General features: G+C 35.4%; 1 non-coding gene across 1 annotated transcript; it reads right to left on the bottom strand.

The window, feature by feature from the left end:
• Positions 1–7,743: 7,743 nt before the first annotated feature.
• On the bottom strand, positions 7,744–7,850 carry LOC120310706. Its single transcript, XR_005557440.1, has one exon. It is a non-coding gene; the product is annotated as a U6 spliceosomal RNA (small nuclear RNA).
• Positions 7,851–9,505: the final 1,655 nt, after the last annotated feature.

The following is a 9,505-nucleotide window of genomic DNA, read 5'->3' on the forward strand; positions in this document are numbered from 1 at the left end:
ATCAGCTGCCTGCTAACTCGCTGAGGCCCCACGTGGCCGGATACATCCCGGCACGGCTGGTTTCTCTCCCCCTGTCCCATCCCTCCTGGCCTCACATGTTCTCCTTTTCCTGGGCACAACCCACTGCATCGCCTCCTCAGCTGTCGGCTGGCCATCCAGCTCAGAGATGGCTTCTTTGAACTGCTGGTGGCAGGCTGCAGCTCGCTGGTCTCTGTGTACGGGGGCCGATGGTGTCAGGCAGCAGCCACCCCCACCTTGCCTTGCCCAATGGCAATGGCACCCCCACCCTGCCTCGTCTCACCCCTCAGGAGGAGCCTCCTGCCTACTGCACCACCTGGATCTCCCCAACCCTGCCCACCCCCACAGGCGTCCCATGCCATGAGCAACATTGAGGTGGCTACATCCACCTTGGCCACATCCACCCAATCTGCCATGACCACCACAGCCACGCCCACCCAGTGGGCCACACCCACCTGGCACCCGGTAATAAATAAGTGGGGTTTAGGTTGCAGTTTGGGCACTCAGTCACTAAAAGGTTCGCCATCACTGTCATATACTGTAGCATAACTTTATCATGTAAGGGTCAGAATTACACTTCCATCCTAACCTCTTCCATTCGCTTGCTTAAAATTACTTAAAGACATCAGGATAAAAATACTTCTAAATAATAAATAATTCCTTTCAATTTCCCTGTAAATTCGAGGGGACTTTTATCTATTTCTGTTATTTTATCTCAGAAATAAGTCTCACTTAGCTGAACCATTGCAACACTTGTCATAGGCCAGAAATAGGCTGATCATTCCATTAGGAGCACCATGTACTGCTTATCATGGTAGCAAAGTTTGGATAAAATCTGGATGTTTTGAATGTAATATTTTTTTTCCAGGTTATGCAGAGTGTTCAGGGTTTTAAATCCTGTTAATGCAGGAAGATGGTGCAGAAATATTATTTATGACCAGGGATAGAGTTCATAAATCGTGATGTACTTAGAACGTATAGTGCATTGCACTTGTAAACACATTGCTTATTTGCCTTCTTCAAAGTTCTGGGCAAAGTCATTAGAAACTTTGTACTGCTTGTGCATTTTCATTTTCATTTATTATTTACTTTCATCATTTTATTTCATTTTTCACTTAAGAATCTGACCAAATGAAGATGGAAAATCATACTGTCATGTCTCTCAAATCATCCAAAATTACAAAATATATGATGTCTCAACCATTCAAGTCTCAAAACATTTATTGCTATCCCATATCAAGTATTGTATATCAAGATGAAGGAAAAATCTTTTGAATAGAAGTTGAATGATTTGGCTTTATGGGCAAGCAAATGCTAAAAAGGAATCTGATGAATAGATCTTCTTCATTAAGTAATGGCATATAACAAAAAGACCCACTTTTCATCTTTATACCAATATTATTTACTACAGTAGATACAGCAAGCTAATAAATTATTTGGGTTTCAACTTTGATTAATGAGTAAAACCAGTATTAAGGGACTTAACAAACTAAATATCTACTTTGAGCTTCCTTCACTTTCTCAGCTTTCAGCCAGCCAAAAATCCTAATGTTACTCTCTCTTGTGCCAACATAACTGGGAATTCAACTGAACTCTTAGCATTTTGCATATGGATTAGCTTGGGTGCACTCTGGGTAAATCCTTGCTTCTACCTTTTAATGGCTGGCACAGATTTCAGAAATGTAACAGGTTTTACTGCTTTTAAAAGGTGGAATAGACAACATCATCACCAGATGGATTTATAGCTGGCTGATAAACCGTACTCAATGAGTAGTCCTCAATGGTACTACATCCACATGGAGAGAAGTAAGTAGTGGGGTACCACAAGGGTCTGTCTTAGGCGATGACACTATACTGGCAGGAAAAGCCAACACCCCAGAAGACAAGCTCAGGATCCAAAAAGATCTTGACAAACTTGAACAATGGGCCCTATCCAACAAAATGAGTTTTACTGGAGAAAAGCAAGGTTTTACACCTAGGCAGGAAAATCAAAGGTTTAAAGTCAGATTAGGTGAGACCTGGCTCAAAAATAGCAACTGTGAGAGGTACCTTGGCACCCTAGTGGACAACCACTTGACTATGAGCCAGCAGTGTGCAGCAGCAGCCAAAAAAACCCTAATACAATCCTGGGTTGTATAAACAGAGGCATAGAATCAAGTTCATGCAAAGTGTTAGTACCGCTTTATAAAACACTAGTAAAACCACATCTGGAGTACTGCAACCAATTTTGGTCACCATACTGAAAAAAAGATGTTGAGACCTTGGAAAAAGTTCAGAGAAGAGCAACTAAGATGATCCAAGGCCTGGAGACTAAAACATACGAAGAACGGCTGCAGGACTTGGGTTTGGCTAGTCTAAAGTAAAGAAGAAATATGGGTGACATGATAGCAATATTCCAGTATTTGAGAGGCTGCCACCAAGAAGAGGGGGTCAAATTATTCTCCTAAGCACCGGAGGGCAGGACAAGAAACAATGGTTGGAAACTGATCAAAGAGAGAAGCAACCTGGAATTAAGGAGAAAGTTCCTAACAGTGAGAACAATTAACCAGTGGAACAGCTTGCCTTCAGAAATTGTGGGTGCTCCATCACTGGAGGTTTTAAAGAAGAGGCTAGACTGTCACTTGTCTGAGATGGTATAGGTTCTCCTGCTTGAGTAGGGGGCTGGACTAGAAGACCTTCAATGTCCCTTCCAGCTCTATTCTATTCTATTCTGTTCTGTTCTGTTCTGTGCTGTGCTGTGCTGTGCTATTCTATTCTATTCTATTCTATTCTATTCTATTCTATTCTATTCTATTCTATTCTATTCTATTCTATTCTATTCTATTCTATGTGCCTTCCAAAGTAAATATCTACTGGCTGCCTAATTCTGATTAACAATATCAAAAAGAAAGCAAAGTTCTCCATCATATTTCAGAGGATGGGTATTTTTCTTACAATATGTGAACAAAGGAAAAAATTATGAGAGAAGAACGAAGTACAGAGCTTGTTTGGCCTTCTAATTTTTACTTTTTGGGAAAAAGGTTTCTTGTACATCTCCAGTAATTTCAGTGAATCTCCCCAGCATATCTAATAATGGGTTGTAATACCATTGACTAGGTCTGGAAGCTGCCATTTAAATTCCAGGGCAGGAATTAATAGTATTCATCTTAAGATTTGAAGTGCATCAGTAGATGGCATAGATAGAGAGCATACGAATACAGAAGTCGTATGCCTTTTATTGAGGAGGGCAAGAACTAATGAAATCTGTAGATTTCCCCCCCTAAGCATTAGAATCTATCAGACTGCTGTTAAAGACTTTAGATTGCAATCATTGTTCTGTACATTTTTAGGAATCCTCAACAAATGCTAAGAATTGTCAGATGCCCCTTGACTTTAACTTCTTGACCTTAAACAAAACTGAAGGGTTGCAAAGGTTAAAAATAAAAATCTATACTTTAAAAAATGTGTACAGTGTGACATTTCTGTGCCTAGTATGGAAAGTACATGGCAGAGATATTGGTAATTTTTAATTCGCCTCTTTATAGTTAACTTTTATGGCAAATTTATATATAGTTTCGGTTCATATGCTTTACAGTAAAATAGCTGAATGATCAACAGAGAATGTCCGCAAATCAGTTCTTTATATTTCCAACTTTAGGTGAAAACCTGGTAGCAACTTGCCCATTTTTGTTTTATACAATGGTTCATAAATTTGACTTTGATTCAAAATTTTCTATCCTATTAGAAATGAGCAATGATGGAATATTATAGAATATTTTATTCATAAAAGAGAAAAAATAAAGATAATTGGGAATATTTGTCATGTAGATTTTAGTTCAGCCCTATTCCTTTACTCATTTAGGACGTGAAATAAAATTGAAATTCCATTAGAATCTGATTCATTTCATTTTCTCCTTTTATCTCAGCATGATTTTTTCAATAAATGGAATTGTGCTTCAGGAATCAGTCCAAGAAGAGCTCCACCCCCTTTCATAATTGGAGAGTTTGTTTTATAAAAAGGGAAGCAGAAACAAGCACGTGTGTAGGAATGTTGAGAAAAAGAGTCAAACCCCAAAAGCTTCTGGTGAGGAAGCCATCTCACAGAACCGTGAGAAACATTGTGACTAAAAACTATGGCTGGATGCAGGATCCAGACTGCCAAAATCGCTCTGTAGAAAGGAGAGATATTCAAAATCACCCACACATACTCTAGATAGCTGTTTGGTTCCTGGATGGCAGGAACCAAGTTTTTTTTTTTTTTTTTTTTTTTTTTACTGCAGCTTGCTGTCAGTTGGGAGTCATGAGATTTCATCCAACTCTTGACATTAGTGTAGCTTTAATGGACTTAAAGTTCAAACATCACTTGTTAATCACTTTCACTTTTACTTTTTAATATTTTTATTGCTCTATAAAGACTGAGAACCTTTAGAACTACAAGTCTTATTGTAAAATCAAGAATGACATGTGGTGATTCTTTCAAGCTGACTTCTTTATTGCTTCACATCTATAGACAAAATTTTGCCAGACTGAGGGCTCTATTATCTGAATTTACAATATATTTTTGAACTATTGTGGAGGAGCTATCTTCACCTCTTTCTCTCACATTTAGTATCTGGGCTGAATTGCCTCTTACTCCTCTGGAATGTATCTCCTCTCTCCTGGGGATCCACCTCCTTACTTCATTCCACTACACATATTCCATAGATGATTTTTTTCTTCAGTTCTTTAGGAGGGTTAATTAAAAATGTTTTCACATGCAAGTAGGCTGAGATTCCCTATAAAAGGCCTGGAAAAAAGAAAGATTAACAGAAAAATATAATTAAGATAAGAAAACATGGGGCGACTTTGGGCCAGTCATTCTCTCAACCCTAACTCACAGGGTTGTTATGGGGAAAATATGAGGAGAAAGGAGTATTAGTTATGTTCGCCATCTTGAGTTATTTAAAAAAAAGAAGAAAGGTGAGATAAAAATACATAAATAGTGCTAACATGGGAATATGAACGTACAAATAGAAATTTATAGATTAAATATAAATATAAATAGAATACTTCTAAACTTACAGTAATAGGAAGTTAGTAAAATAAAACAGGAATTTATGATACCGGTAGTAGAATAAGATAGTATTTTGTACAATAAAACTTTTGTATGGAAAAAAATACAGTATTTGTTTCTGTGTTCTGTACCATATTAAGAAAAGGAGGTTCTTAAACCTTAGTTTCTTCTAAAGTCTAATTCATGCAATCAATTAATGCTTAAATTACTCCAAAATGCAATCTTTACAACTCTGAAAGCTCATCAAAATAAAAATAGCTGCTGAGAGAAAGAGGGAAATAACTAGATGTCAGAGAGAAATGTAGCCTAGTCTTCATGATGTACTAGTTTGTATGAGTTGATTTCTCTCCAAATTGGTATACTGTATAATCCATGAATAGTTTTACCACCTGTCAGCTGTTCGTATGCCTAAGTATTTAATGAAATCTAATTTACCCAGGAAAAAAGTCACTGGAAATAATACAAGTTATTCATTGGGATGCAAACTTGTATGTGTGCTGCTTGTTGTACAGAGTCTCCAATTTCACTCTGCCATTATGAATTATTCTTTTTAGAGGTTTTATAAAGTAAGTGGATAACGTATAATTGCTTGTTACTGATGGTCCATAAATTGCACACAGAGAGATTTCAGCCAAGTCCTGGGATGAAAATACTTCAAGTAAACAAACAAATTAAAAATTGAATTTTCTGTGATGGTCAACAGTACATGAGTTGTTCCAGTTATTTTGAATGAACTGATTTCAGATTCATGTACACAAATGTGAATACTTCAACTTTCATTCCATCCATTTCCAGAAATTTCATGAGGTTTTATTTGAGGACATTCAAAAGGGCCAAGATAACCTCATCAAAATACCTCGGTATATTTGGCAAAGCTGGCTGAGTGTTAACTATATTGCTTTGAATGGAACACCAGTTTGGTCAGGGAAAAAAAAAATCGCTAACGCCTTTTTTTAAAAGGTTGAAAGATTTATATGGACTTTTTGGTGAGAGAAAAAAGGATTGAACTGATAATTTATGAACTCGGGGATTAAAAGGGTTAAAGTGGAAGAGGAATGAGTAAGATGGCAAATACCTAATAGAAAGAAGGCAGAAATAAAACTGTTTTCTTTTTTTCTACTTTTCCTCTTTTTACTTTTTATTTTTTATATCTCAACTGTATTGTAAAAATTTAATAATTTTTTTTTAACAAAGAGAAAGGAACACCAAATTAGAACCATTGTGATGAAATCAGAAAGTAAGTATTCTTCCTTTTTAACTTTCATTTGTTTGGTTTAAATCCTCAGTTTTATGTCAACCTGACAGTATTGTGCGGCTGCTGATAAAAACAGGATTGCCAACATGATCGCCAACATCCGATAACGGATATGGCACAAGAAGAAGAAGACACTATTTTGTTTTGTAAAAGTAAACTAAAAATGAAAGGCCTACAGTCTGAAAGGGTATATGATTAACTTTTATTTTTACTATTCATCAGTGCTTTTTTTCTAAAAAAAAAAAAGGGTGCCGGAACTCACACATGTCATACAACACGCCTTGCCTACCCTACAAGGTTCCATCCCAAAAAGGTGCTGGAACTCCGTTCTGGGCCTTCTATGAGAAAAAAAGCCCTGCTATTTATTAATACAAATCTTGAATAAACAAAGATGCCAAAGAAGGAGATAGCACAGCTTAGGTTATAATAATACTAAAGTTGGAAGGAACCTTGGAGGTTATCGAGTCCAACCCCCTGGTCAGGCAGGAAACTCTACACCATTTCCATTGGTTAATTGTTCTGTCAGGAAGTTTCTCCTTAGTTCTAGGTTGCTGCTCTCCTTGATTAGTTTCTGTTCATTGCTTCTTGTCCTGCCTTCAGGCACTTTGGAGAATAGATTGACTCCCTCTTCTTTGTTTTTTCCTATTTTTAGAATCTGAATTTAAACAGACTTCGGAAATTTTCTTGAATGGGTGTGAAGACTGGCTATTTTTTATGCCCTGAAAAATTGGTTCTTTTCTTCATTTTGGTTCTCCATTCCTCTTGTGATGTTAGTGAAAATTTTCATAGAATAACCAATAATAATTTGCATTGGTAAGTGGGGTTCTTTGTCATTGTACCTTGAAATCATTGATTAATACTCTATATTGATAATGTTAATATAATATTAACATTTAAAGCATTCTTACTTGTAAGAAATGCCACCATACAAAAAGATTTAGTTTTTCCCCTGGAGGAACTAGAGATTGAAGAAAGTTGTTGTCATTAACAGTGAAGCCCTAATGAACTCTTTTTTTTTATTGAAAATTTTTAGATATTTTTACAAAAAGCAAAAAAAAACAACAAAAAAACAACCCTCGCCCACCCACCCCAACCCTCCCTCTCCATCCCCCGCAATCTTCCCAGAGCTGAGTATAGGCTTAATTAAAATTTTAAAATTAAAATGTAAAAAAAGCATACGTATTAAAAAGAAAAAGTACTTGAAAGAAAAAAAGATAATAAAAAAGAAAAAAAAGAGAAAGAAGAAAAGAGATATAAAAAAGTACAATCTATAAAATATTAAAATTTATATACAAGTTATTAGAAAGCTAAATGATATTTTTTTATATCCAATTTATATTGTATAAAATTTATCCATTTTTCCCATACCGCAAAGAATTTCTCTTGCGATTGCTCCTTTAAGAAAGCCGAAATCTTTGCCATTTCCGCCAAATAAGAAAAAAATATGGAACACTTCATGAATTTGTGTGTCATCCTTGCGCAGGGGCCATGCTAATCTTCTCTGTATCGTTCCAATTTTAGTATATGTGCTGCCGAAGCGAGCTCTTTATATACAGGGATAAAATAAAAAAAATGAAGTCTATCATAGAAAGGTTTGCTAGTTATTGTCTCATCTATGTCAGGGTGGCCAATATGTTCACAAACTTTATTTATTGGTTAGGACTATTCATGATTAGCAGAGAACTATTACAAATACACTATTTGTGTATTTAATAGTTTTGTCCTTATACCAGATTAACATTTGTAATTTGAATGATAACTTTTAGAGAAAGTTGATCTAATCCAGAGAATATAGACAACCTGAAGCTGCAGAATGTGCACCTTGGCTATAAACTGTGGTTAATTTTAGCTTAGTTTATTGAAACAAGCTGACATCATACTCTTTTATGTATTGTAGGGTCTCAAGTATAAATAACAGAATATTACATTTAATTAAAAAAAGAAGTCAACACTTTTTTTGCATTTATTGGATTGATTTTTTTTAGGACTGGCTATTAACTTCATTATATCGCAATATGGAGAAGGAATTTATTCATATGACATGAGATTTCCCCACTATTTCTCTGTTTAAAATATTTATGTCACTGATATAGTGTTATAATACAGTTTACAGATGGAAATGTGTTTTTGAATTATCTAGTGAAAGCTTGGAAACCATGATTCTATGAATTATGGATTTCTCAAGCATGAGGCTCACAATATTCAATGTTGGAAATACAGCATGACTCCAGATTCATAGTTTTGAATTGCTGATATGTTTTCAATTTCTGCTTATGAACTGGATCCTTATGGATATAATGGAAAGACTGATCAGTATGAACCCATGCATTTGACATTAAATTATGTTTTTTAAAATTAGATCAAATGATTTCCTATAATCAAGGTTATTGCAATATATTTCTCCCTCCTTTTTCCCTTTCACCCTTTTCTATTTGTTTTCTTTCTTTCTTTCTTTCTTGTATTAAACTAGTACAAAAGACAAAAACAAACACTTATGAATACAAATTGAAGGAAAAAAGGGGAAATAGTGAACACAAGTAGAACTGTCATAACAAATCATAGTTAATTGTGATACCCAAATTGTATCAGTTGGGAGTGGACAAATTTGTTAATGTGGTTTTATCAAAAATTTTCAGCTTTTCACATTTTGAATTAATCCTGCTACATTTCCACTTTTTTTAAAATTTGGCATGAGATGTTGCATATCTCTCTGTGGGAATGTTCCTTTAATGAATACCATTTTAATGACATTTAATCTAATGCATATTATAAAAACAGCATAAAATGAACAGTGAGGATGATATAACACAAAGGAAAAGTTTGTTTAAACTGTTAAAGGAATGTATACCACAGATTGATTCATAGAGCACTGCTGTGCAGAAATCTCAGGGAATGAGAACCAGTTTGGTTAAAGTTAGAAAGTGGGTGGCCATGATTTCAAGTCTCACCATATCCAGGAAAGCCAGTTGGTGACTGTGAGCCAGTCATTCTCTCTCCGGTCAATCCACCTCACAGGGTTGTTGTTGTGGGGAAAATAAGAGAGGAAGGTATGTTGGATACGTTTACCACTTATTTGTAAAGATAATAAAAATGACTTCTCAATAAATAAATAAAAATAAATAAACTCACTGTTTTGAAGAGTTCATGCAGGAATGGCGAAAAAAATCAACTGCACAATCCAAACTTCAACCTATTTTTTA

This window comes from Crotalus tigris, unplaced genomic scaffold, assembly GCF_016545835.1.
Source record: "Crotalus tigris isolate CLP2741 ecotype Arizona unplaced genomic scaffold, ASM1654583v1 scf7180000018268.1906537, whole genome shotgun sequence".
NCBI lineage: Eukaryota > Metazoa > Chordata > Lepidosauria > Squamata > Viperidae > Crotalus > Crotalus tigris.